The 8,959-nt window shown below is 37.8% G+C and overlaps 1 pseudogene; it reads right to left on the reverse strand.

Annotated features, from left to right (window-relative positions):
• Positions 1-6,669: 6,669 nt before the first annotated feature.
• LOC147678580 (uncharacterized) lies at positions 6,670-8,085 on the reverse strand (annotated as a pseudogene).
• Positions 8,086-8,959: the final 874 nt, after the last annotated feature.

Genomic DNA, 8,959 nt, shown 5'->3' on the forward strand with positions numbered 1-8,959 from the left:
AGCCTAACCTTGGAGCTTTTGGCCTCCTTTTCCTTTTGAGAATGCATGCTCTTCATTTATTGGGCTACTCATCCTAGCCTGTATTGTCCCTCTTGGAGTAACATTAACTTTGGCTATTGCTTGGTTAAGTATTGTGTTATTGTAGCCTCTCTTCAAAAGCCTTGTTGCCATTTCTTGTTGACATTTGGCTAAGTAGATTTCTGTAATGCACATTCTCCTTAACCGTAACAGTTCACCATATCGAATGCATTAAATAATGTGTTTCGGATTGAAGCTTTTCGCATGAAGCATTCAGTTTCCTGCAGTGTTTTTACGATGCAGTGGTTATAACTTGTGATCTGCTGTATAAACTGTTACATCTAAGAAATTCTCTGATTGTTTATCGATGTTCGGGGTAAATTCTAAATAATAATGGTTTTTATTGATTGCCTTAACAAACTTCACCGCACTTTCTATGTTGCCATGCCAGATTAAAAAAATATTGTTGCTGAACCTCATCCACTTGACAACATGCCTATCAAACATGTCTGTGTTCTCTGCTGAGAATCTGCTCCTCTCACCAGCCAACTTGCAAACATGCATATTTGGGGGAGAAGCAGGTTCCTATCACCACTCTGCTTACCTGTCTGAAGATTTCCTTTGCGATTAGAAAAAGATTTTTGTTCCAGCACCATCTAATTAGATCTAACAACCTCCTATTGTGTTTTAACATCTCTTTATATCTATTACTCAAAATGTATTGTACTGCATTCAGGCCCACTTGAAGAGCTATACTTATATAAAGTGATGTTATGTCTAACGTAATCAAGATGTACTCGTCTTTCCATACTATTTCCGGCAATTTCATTCAAAAGTCCCAGGTGTCTTTATTATTATTATTATTATTATTATTATTATTAATGAGTTTTATATCGCGCCTGGTTACCCTTGGGCATCCCCGCGCTCATCCAGAGAGAAACGCCAAAACAAGAGGCACAGGAATTAGGCAGGGAACAGATACGTTTTTAAAAGTTTGCGGAAACGTAAGAAGCTAGTTTCCGAGCGCAAATACAGAGGAAGAGAGTTCCAAAGTGTGGCCACATTTATGGAGAATCTTCTGCCACCGGTTCTTGCCTTCCTTACCCTCGTAACTTGCAGCAGATGTTGATGGTCTGAGCGGAGAGCACAGGAGGCCTTATAGGATTGAACCATATCCCGTAGGATAGGTGGGCCTTTCCCCTGCAGAATTTTGTGGGCCATACAGAGTGCTTTGAATTTCACCCTCTCTCTGACAGGGAGCCAATGCAGCGCCTTCAGCGCAGGGCGAGCCGACTGACGTCTGGGAAGGTCCATCAGGAGCCTGGCGGCCGCATTCTGCACTTGCTGCAGTTTGTTTAGGGTGGATTCTGGGGCCCCCAGAAACAACGCGCTACTGAAATCAAGCCGTGAGATGATGAGCCCCTGGATGAGTAACCTCCTAGAGGCCACTGGGAAGAGAGGTAAGATCTTCCGGGCTGACCGGAGCAGACCGAAACACACACCTGCGGTCTTTTTAGCGTGTGTCTTGAAGGAAAGGTCCTGCTCCAACCACACCCCCAAGCTCTTGATCTCCTGTTTGGGGGTGGGTGCCGCTCCCAGGCAGCTGGGCCAGCTGCTAGGTGATAAGGAGGGAGGGGAATTCCCCAACATCATCAGTTCCGTTTTAGAGCCGTTAAGCTTGAGTGCTGAGCTACACATCCACGTAAAGATCTTAGCCAAACATGTGTGCAGCCGGTCGGGATGGTAAGCCAACTGGGGAAGCCCTACCACTAACTGAATATAATCAGCGTAGCTGATGATCATGATACCCAGAGGCAGTACCACACTCTCCAGTGGGGCCATGTAAATGTTAAATAAAGTAGGGCTCAGCGATGAGCCCTGTGGCACACCACACTGGAGAGGAACCGATGATGACTTCTCGTGGCCTTCCCACACCTCAAACGTCCGGCCTTCCAAAAAGGAAGCGAACCGCTTCAGGGCCATCCCGGAGACCCCCACCCCCGACAGCTGTTGGAGAAGCACTTGATGGTCTACGGTGTCTAATGCCGCACTAAGGTCCAGGAGGATCACTGCCACCGATCCCCCTGAATCCAAAATGCTCCTGGCATTCTCCACGACTGCCAGCAGGGCAGTATCGGTCCCCTGACCGGGGCAAAAGCCCGTTTGGGAGTCACCCAGAAGGGAGTTGGACTCCAGAAAGCCCGATAGGCGACTATTCACCAACTTCTCCGCCACCTTACTAAGGCCGGGGAGCAGGGAAATAGGCCTAAAGTTGGCAAGGTCGGCGGGGTCCAAGTTAGGCTTCTTCAAGAGAGCCTTGACAACCGCTCCCTTCCAACTGGGGGGCACCACTCCTTGGGTGAAAGATAGATTTATAAGGTCCGTCACTGGGCCGCCGATGGTGGAGGCTACCTGCTTAAGATATTTCATTGGTGCAGGGTCTTTCGGAGAACCACTTTTCATGGTCGTCAGGACTGCGAGAACTTCTTCCACAGTGACGGGGCTGACAGAAACCAACTCCGCTGACCGCACCCTGGGCTGAAACCCTGGGTTACCGCCGGTGGGGGTCTCCTGGGCTAGCTGGGGGAGAGATGTCAAGATGTTATCTATTTTGGTTTTAAAGAAGGAGGCAAGTTCTGAACATTTCTCACGTGGGTTGTCGTGAATGACCTGAGGTTTGGGAGTTTTCAAGAGTTCTTTGATGACCCTAAACGATTCTTTTGAGGAGTTGGCCGAAGAGCCTATTCTCTCCTCAAAGAACACAGATTTCGCTGCCCGAATAGCGGATTTGTAGGTACTAAGAGCCGCCCGAGGAGAGCATCAAGCGAGTTAGTGAGCCAGATGTTTAAGTTCTCATCAGCAACTAACGGATTGCACCCAGGGGGAGGCCGGGACGCCTCCAGAAGTACCGCCCAGGAGTCCACTGGGAGCCTGGACCAGGCTCTTTCCACGGTGTATACCCTGGGAGCTGATGCCACTGGGACATCAAACTGCCACTGGGCAGGCACCATAAAATGCTCTGTCCAAGGCAGAGCCAACGTTGGTAGTACTTTGAGGCAGTCAGAGTTTGAAAATATAGGGTCCAACAAGTGACCCTTCCCATGTGTGACACCCGAGTTAGCCAAGTTGATCCCAAATGCTTTTAGATCGCCTTGCAGATCTATTCCCAGAGAGTTGGAGGGGTCATTGAAGTGGATGTTAAAATCACTCAAAGCTACAAAGTTACCAGTAGAGGAGGCAGGGAGCGCAGCTGTTTCTAAGAAGGAATTAAGAAAATTCACCAAAGTCCCAGGTGGACGATAGATCAGAAGGCCCGCCATGGACGCAGTAGGTGACAAGCGAAGAGAGAACTGACAGCTCTCGTAATCGCTCATCCCTCCGTCCTGAACCTTACAAACTAGCGAATCCCTATAAAGGATGCCGATTCCTCCTCCCCGCCCCAGAGGTCTGTCCAGATGTGATATAAGAAAGCCTGGAGGAAGTGCTCTAACCATGTCGGGCCCGAGCAGGAGGAAATCCAGGTCTCTGTTAAAAATAACACATCCAACTTGTGGTCCAGAATGAGGGAGTTAATTTCTGTGGCGTGACTGGGTAGAGACCGGCAGTTCAACAAAGCTATGAGAGCACCGATTTATCAGGGGCCCTATCCTGATCCGCATTACAGGCCCCGCAAGGCAGGAACGGTTGTCCTCCCTCGTGGGCGAATCTGCATGTGGTGAATTTCAAAGACCGCCAAGATATGAGTTCCTCCCTCCTATACCCAATACGAGTGTGAGGTGGCTCCAGTGGATCGGGCATAAGGACCAGCCCTGAGCCCGTCTGGGCCCGGACGGGCACACAGGGGCTCAACTCTGGCGTGGGGAACATCCATTACAACACAAGTATTACAACGCAGTGCTATTACAACGCAGGTATTACAACGTAAGTTCTATTACAACGCATGTTTTTACAACGCATGGTGTTACAACGCAAGTGCTATTACAACGCATGCTTTTACATCGTATTTAAATAATAATTAATATTTTAATTTTTTTTATTTGTTTTCTGATTTAATAAGCATTTTTTTAAAATTTCTTTGGTTTCATTAATTTAATTTAAATTTATTAATATTAATTATTGATTTTATTTATTATGTGTTTCAATGCTCTGTGTTTTTCTTTAATATTATATATTAATATTAAAAAATAATTTATGTATTTTGTATTTATTATTAATTTTGGAATAATAATATATCATTATATTTAACATTTATTTAAAAGAAAAAATGTTTAAAAAATGAAGTATTAATACTTAGGTATTTTTTAAGGGAAATATAATAATATATATAAATTTAAATTAAAGAACGTTATTTATATATTCATATTAAAAAAAAATTATTTATTTAGTATGTATTTTTAAATTTGGAATAATAATATGTAAATAAATTTAAATATAAAAATGTTTTAAAAATGAAATATTAATACTTAGGTATTTTTTGCTAAATTTATTAATATATATAAATTTATTTTAAAGTAAAAGTGATTTAAAAATGAAGTATTATTACTCAGGTATTTTTTTGATAAATATAATAACATTATTTAAAAAAAAAATGAAATAATTATTTTTGAAGGTAATATTTGTTATTAAAAAATATTGTAAATAGTAAATATTTACAATATTTTTTTATATTAAAAAATTAAAAAGATAATTTTTACATGTATATTTTGACATTTTCCCACGCTTTTGTATTGCTTTCAATGCAGATTTTAGTCCTTTATTTATTTCAATGAATACTGTATTGGAATCCGCGGAACGGTTTGTTATGGATGAAAAACAACTGAAGCAGGATGGAGAAGAAGGAAAAAAGGGTAGCATTATGGTAAGTAATTTGAAACATAATTTTTGGTATCTTTATTTTAATTTATAATGTTAAAATAAAAGAAAAGAAAAGTACAAAGTCAATGTGTTTAGAAATAAATTTCATTTATTATTGAAAAACATGTCAAAAAAATATATATTTTTTTATTTATATTGTTTATATTTTCACAACATTTTAACTTTTCAAATAATTTAAATAATGTATTAAATATTACATAAAATAAATTATAATGAAATAGTCCTTTTTTCATTTTGCTACTTTTTGATCACGTCGTCACGTAAACGTCGACGTAAGCCGCCATCTTGGATTTCATCGATTGCTGGAAGCAGCAGGAAGCTGATCTGCGCTCAAGGTAGGAAACTTTTAAAACTTTGTTTACAGTAAAACATAGTTAAAAAAGTATATATATTGTAATGAGAGGATAAGGAGAGGTTGCGTTTTAAACTAATAGTTGTTTTGGTTTTAAATTGAACATGTCGCCGAACATTTCACTTGTATATGCCTTCGTCGGGTTATGTAACGGGAAAAGTAAAGGGTAAATATATGAAATTTTTTTTATTCTAATACATATTGAAAACATTTTGAACGTCTTATGTTTTATGTAGTGATAGAAATGTTTGGTTTTTGAAAGTTTGATCAACATACAAAGGTTAGTAACGACTTATTTGAAAAATGATTGCTTTTGGCTTGCATTGTTAAATTGAAAACTGGTTTTTGGATTAACGAGTGTTGAAAATCATGCAAGGTATGTTTTGAATTGTTTGTTGATATTTTCGAAAAAGGGGTTTGATTGGTGGTTTTGGTTTCATATTTAAAAAAGAAGGAATTTGATTCACTTGTTAAGGCTTATTTACGAGAGTTGAAATTGATGCAAGATATATTTCGAATTAATTGTTAACATTTTCAAGAAATGGGTTTGTTTTGCTGTTTTGGTTTTATATTAAAAAAAGCAGGATTTTATTTTACCTGTTTTGCTTGTCGCTTAAAAAAATGGTATTAATTGAAATATCAAATTATTTTGTCAGCGAGAAAAACTGCAGTTAGGTTGTGTTGTAAAAAAGTGTGAAATTATTTCATTGATTTTAAAAGGAAATTAATGTAAAAAAAAATTTGCTAATGATTTAAATATACTGTTTTTTATGGGCAGATTTTAGAAATATATTTAGTTAGCGAGAATATATGCAGCTAGGTTGTGATGTTACTTTACCATAAAAAAATACTTTTTCAGGTTGCAAAGGTCACATTTACTATTGAGGGATTGTGAAAAAAAAGAAGAGTGGGTAAAAATTAAGCTAAGGAATACGGTTTTCTTTGCTTTTTTTAATTTTTTCTGTTTGAAATAGTACAGAAAAATTAAAATTAAACAAATTAAAAATAGACACTTTAAAAAAAAACAGTTTACAGATCTAATTTAACACAAGCCAGCATCACTTTTGAAAAAGTAAGTGGTGAGAAATGTTTTATAATATTATTTAAATTAGAACGTTCAAAATATTTACAACATATATAGATATTCCTTTTTAAAAGTAATGGAATGAAAAAAAAATTATTCTTTTTTATAAGAAAACAAAATTACTTCGAAATACTTTGTATGGGTTTTTCTTTGGAAAGAGAAATGAAATGGTTTTTTCTCCATTTTTAAATGGTGCAGTTGGGAAATAAAAAACTTTTCAAAGGTAAGGGAACCCGACGATTTTTAATTTAAATTTTTTTTTAAAAAAAAAGCCAATTGAATTAAAAATTTAAAAAATAAATTTAGGGCAAAGCAGGAAAGTAAGATTGTGTACAAAAAATTAGAAATGTAATATGTTAGCAACATTCTCCAGGTAGTCCAAAGCCACACTCAACGAAAATTGTTGTAGTACACCCAATAGTCTCTTGGACATCTCCGTTGTTTGTCTTGAAGGTCGTGGATTTAGGCTACCTGAAAATGCCTGTGCAAGTCTCATTTCTTGAAAACTTTGCTCCTTCTTCAAAGTTTTCAAAAAAGAGTAGAAATTTGGATGATGTTTGCCAATTGTATGACTGAAGGAGTTGTGCCATCCCTCTATGGCATTATTTGTTTTAGCACCACCTTCCAAGCAGGTTGAGTAGCAGTTCCACCACTCCACATGGTAACGTGGCTTCCTCCTGCGACCTGATCTGCCTAGACGCCCAATCCATGTGTCCTCAAAATAATTTAAAATGGGAGCCAATTTTTCTTCATTTTCTATAAAATATTCCGATTCTGAAATTGCAGTGTAGTATTCATCTACACTATCAGGTGGTACAAAACAAAGTGCAGTTAATTTTTTTAATTCGACTTGTAATTTGCTATCAGAGCAGTAATCTGTAACCAGGGATGTTTTTTGAAGTTTACGCCAATATGCCTGGGAAAAATGAAAAAAACATCCCTGAATTTGGGTATCCACGTACAATTTGTTGATCACATTGATCATAGTCAATTCAAAATCTAAAATGATTTTCCTAGGACTTTTTCCAGATGTTTTCTCTTTAATAACTGATAAAAATTCAGTATAGGTTGCAGATTGCTTATCTGGTAGCAAACTATATACTAAGGGAACTACATTATTATTAATTTGAGCATGAATGCTGTAAATTTGGGTGAAAGGATGGGGCGTACATTTAAACGTTCCATCCATCATCCAAATTTCAGTATTCTCTCATTTAAAAAGGTTACGGGGAGTGCTAAATATTAAAATGCGTTTGAGAGGGTTTTGGTTATCATAGAGTAGAAAAGGTTCATTAGAGAAAGAAAGAGTTAAATCATGTGGAATTACAATGTCAGCAAAAGTTTGTGGAGTAACTGTTTGTGTGTTACTTGCCTGCTTTTTACGTTGAATTATTCTACGCAAATTTGGGATGGTTGGCATATTACAAGCAACATGTCCAGGGACATGTTGTGCAACCTCTCTTAAAATCTGACCAGGAGTTTCATTGGAGGTGGATGCAATATCTTTCATTTGGTTGATTGTATCGCGTATTTCTATCTCCATTGCAGAGGCAGAGTGGTTATGTTCTGTGGTTTTGATTACGTTGTCACCAACAGTAACCGCTCTGCCGCTGCAACGGGCAGAATAATATTGTACACACCTCCAATGTCTCCTTGGTTCACTTAGCCTCTCATTACAATATATATACCCACAATGTTTAAGGAGTCTGTTCCCTTTTCTTGATTTGGTATAAGTAGCAGTGGTTTGGCTTGCCATTTTCTGTAGAAAAAAGGAAATATAATATATAAATTATTTATGTTTTTGACATTTTAGGAAAACATTATTTAAACTAAAGTTGAAATAGAAAGTGACAGCTCATCATTATTTAGCACTTTTTCAAATTATGCACTTCACAGGAGTTGAAATAGTAAGTGGCTTTTATTCACTATCCTGCACTTTCCCCATTTAGGCACTTTCCTGGAGTTAGAAAAGTAAGTGGTACTTTTTGGCTATCCTGCAGCTTCCATTTTCATGCATTTTTTAGAGTTGGTAAAGTAAGTTGCATTTTGACACTATGTAGCATTTTTTATACTTATACACTTTTCAGGAGTTAGAATATTAATTGACATCTTTTCTATATTCTGCACTTTTCCTACTCAAGCACTTTTTTGGAGTTGGAATAGTAAGTGGCATCTTTTCACTATCCAGCATTTTCTAAGAACATGCACTTAACAGGAGTTAGAATAGACAATATCTAGCAGTTTTCCTAATTATGCATTTTCTTTGAATTGACTAATCAGCACTTTTCCTACTCATGCACTTTCCTACAGTTGGAATTCTAAGTGGCACTTTGACACTATCCAGCACTTTCTTTACTCATCGACTTTCCTGGAGTTAGAATATTAAGTGGTAAATTTGCACTATCCTGCACTTTCTCTACTAATGCACTTTCCCAGAGTTGGAATAGTAAGTGGCACCTCTTGACTATCCAGTACTTTCCCTACTCATGATTTTTCCTAGGCTTGGAATGTAAAGTGGTACCTTTTCACTAACCAGCACTTTCTCAGAATATGCACTTATCTGGAGTTAGAATAGTAAGTGGCACTTTCACACTATCCAGCAGTTTTCCAAACCATGTACTTTCTTTGAG

The sequence above is a fragment of the Lissotriton vulgaris genome, chromosome 12 (genome assembly GCF_964263255.1).
Source record: "Lissotriton vulgaris chromosome 12, aLisVul1.2, whole genome shotgun sequence".
NCBI classification, from domain to species: Eukaryota; Metazoa; Chordata; class Amphibia; order Caudata; family Salamandridae; genus Lissotriton; species Lissotriton vulgaris.